This window comes from Pediculus humanus, genomic scaffold (genome assembly GCF_000006295.1).
Source record: "Pediculus humanus corporis 1103172107682 genomic scaffold, whole genome shotgun sequence".
Classification (NCBI taxonomy): Eukaryota; Metazoa; Arthropoda; class Insecta; order Psocodea; family Pediculidae; genus Pediculus; species Pediculus humanus.
The window spans coordinates 7,703-10,471 of record NW_002987291.1 but is presented as its reverse complement, the minus strand read 5'-3'; positions in this window follow the sequence as shown (position 1 = coordinate 10,471).

Below are 2,769 nucleotides of genomic sequence, written 5' to 3'. Positions count from 1 at the left end.
TTTTTTCTTTTTTTTTCGTCTTAATTTTATTTTAATAGATTTGTTACATTTTTAATTTACAAAGGAAAGAGAGAGAGAGAGAAAAAAAGAGAGAGAGAAAAAAAGGAAGGAAAAAAAAAGGAAAGAAAAAAAAAAGAAAAGAATTTTTTCTTATTTTTTTTTCTTCTTACTTCCTTTTTACTTTCCTGTTTTTGTGTTTTTTTTTTTAGTTTCGTTTCCTATTAAATTAATTAAATTTTTTTTGTTTTTAACAAACAAACAAACAAACAAATAACAAAAAGAGACAAACAACAAACATAGAAAATTTATTTTCGAACATGAAAATTTTGTTTATCACGTTAAAATAATAATAATAATAATAATAAAAATTGAATAGGGAATGAATATCCGATTTATTATCCATTTTATTTCCTGTCTGGAAATGAACAAAAGTCTCAATATGAAATCTGTTTTTTTTGGGGGGGCGAGGCGGGGGCGGGAATATATATAATAATAAATTTGAAATTCAGGTTTTTTAATAAATAAACTTTGTTAAATTGACCGAATTTCCGGTCACGTATTTACCCTTTTTTTTTTTGAAATATATATTATTTTTCGAAGGGAAAACCATTTAATTTTCAACATTTGGTCAATTTTTTTTTTTTGCTGTTGCTGTTGTTGTTTTTCTTGTTATTGATATTTTTCCAAAAGTTTATTTTTTTATTTCATTTTTCACGATTTAAAAAAAAAATGGAGGGAGTCGGGGAAGGAAGGGAAGGAAAGAGAGAGAGAGAGAGAATTTTTAAAAAATTCTTTTCTTAATAATTATTTTAATTAAATTTTTTTTTTTTTTTACTTTCTTGAAAAATACCATTTTATAAATAATAATAATAATAATAATAATAATTTAAAAAATTTATCACGTAATCGCGAATTTCCCTTCGAGATATTTTATAAACGGGGGGGGGGGGTAGGGGAAACCAATAAAGTTTTCCCCCCCCAACTTTTTTTTTTTTTCGCGAGATAAAATCGAACGAGATTTTAAATTATTAAAATTTCATTTCGTTAAATGATAAATAAAATATTAATTAATTATTTAATTAACACTATGTAAAAATATATTCGAAATAATAATAATAATAATAATAATAATAATAATAATAATAATAATAATAATAATAATAACAATATTTTGAAAAAGAAAAAAAAGATGGAGGATGACGTTTACGGTCATTATCGGTCGTAAATAAAATCCGGTTTTAAAATTTAAATTTATTCTAGTTTAATAATATTTACGACGCGAAAATTAATATAAAGTTTAACAAAGGTAAACACAAAGGAAAATATAATAATAATAATGATATGTTCATAGTCGACGAGTACGATGATGATGATGATAACGAACGAATGAACGGTCGGATGGGGGGAAAAACTATTTTAATTAATTTAAAAAATAATCGATTAACAAAGGAAAAAAGGAAAAAAAATAATTAAAACAAATTTGTAAAAAAGTAATAAAAACAAGAAAAAGGAACAAAACACAAAAAAAAGGATACAACAGAATTAAAAACGGGGTATTAAAAAAAAAAAAAAAGGAAAAAAGGAAAAAAAAAAGGAAAAGTTTTTATTTTTTTTCGTGTTTTTTTAAATTAACCGCATTAAATTTTTTTTTTTCTTAACTTTAACGGAAAAATTTAAATCGTCTTTTAAATATGAGGAAGGAAATAAAAAAAAAAAAAAGGAAAATTTTTTTATAATTTTTAATAAAAATAAAATATTACCGGAAGGAAATTAAAACCGGATTTTTATTTATAAAAAAAAACGGGAAAAAAATGGCGGGAGAAAACCTTTGAAATTTTTTTTTCTTTTTTTTCGGTTAATAATACCTTAAAACCGAATTTTTATATTATTATTATTATTATAATAATGAATTTTGTAAAATTTCAACGTATCGAATTTCTTTAATTATCTTCTAAATTTTATTATTATTATTATTTTTTTGTTTTCGGTCAAAGTTTTCCCCTTCCCCCCCTCCACGTGTTTTTCATTCGCGTCCGGATTCGGAAAAAGGAAAGAAAATATTTACCAACACACACCAAAAAAAAAAAAATTATTTAAACATAAAAAATAAATAAATAAATGATTTTACAATATAAAGTTGTGGAAAAGTTTTTACCTTTATTATCATTATTATCATTATTATTATTATTAATATTAAAAATAAAATTTATGGTTTTACCCGAGTATAAGTTTTTAATTAATCAACATTAAATTTCATTTACAACAAGTTGGAATTTTAGTAAAAGATGGGGATGGACGCGGGATATTCTAAAAGTTTTTTTTTTAAAATTAAAACGACCGAAAATATCATCATTATCATTATTATTTATTTGCGGGAGGGGGAATAAGGTGGGGGGAGAGGGAAACGCAGGTGAAATATTTGTAGCATAAGAGAAAGAGAAAAGAATAAAATTAATTAATTTAAAAAAAGTGACGAATATTATTTATAAACAAAAACAATGTGCGTCAAAATCAGGCAAGCAGGCAGGCAAGCAGGCGTGCCAACATAACAGGAATAATAAAAGATTTTAAATTATAAAATGGAAATAAGAAGGTGAAAATAATAATAATAATAATAATTTAAATTTTACAAAATCTTATTATATTATGCGAGGAAAAAAACATTTTTTTTTTAAATATACAAATCGAAATTAAAATAATCAAAATGGCGGCGTTATTATTATTATTTTAAAAAAAAAAAAAAGGTCGGCTAACACGGCAAAAACCTTT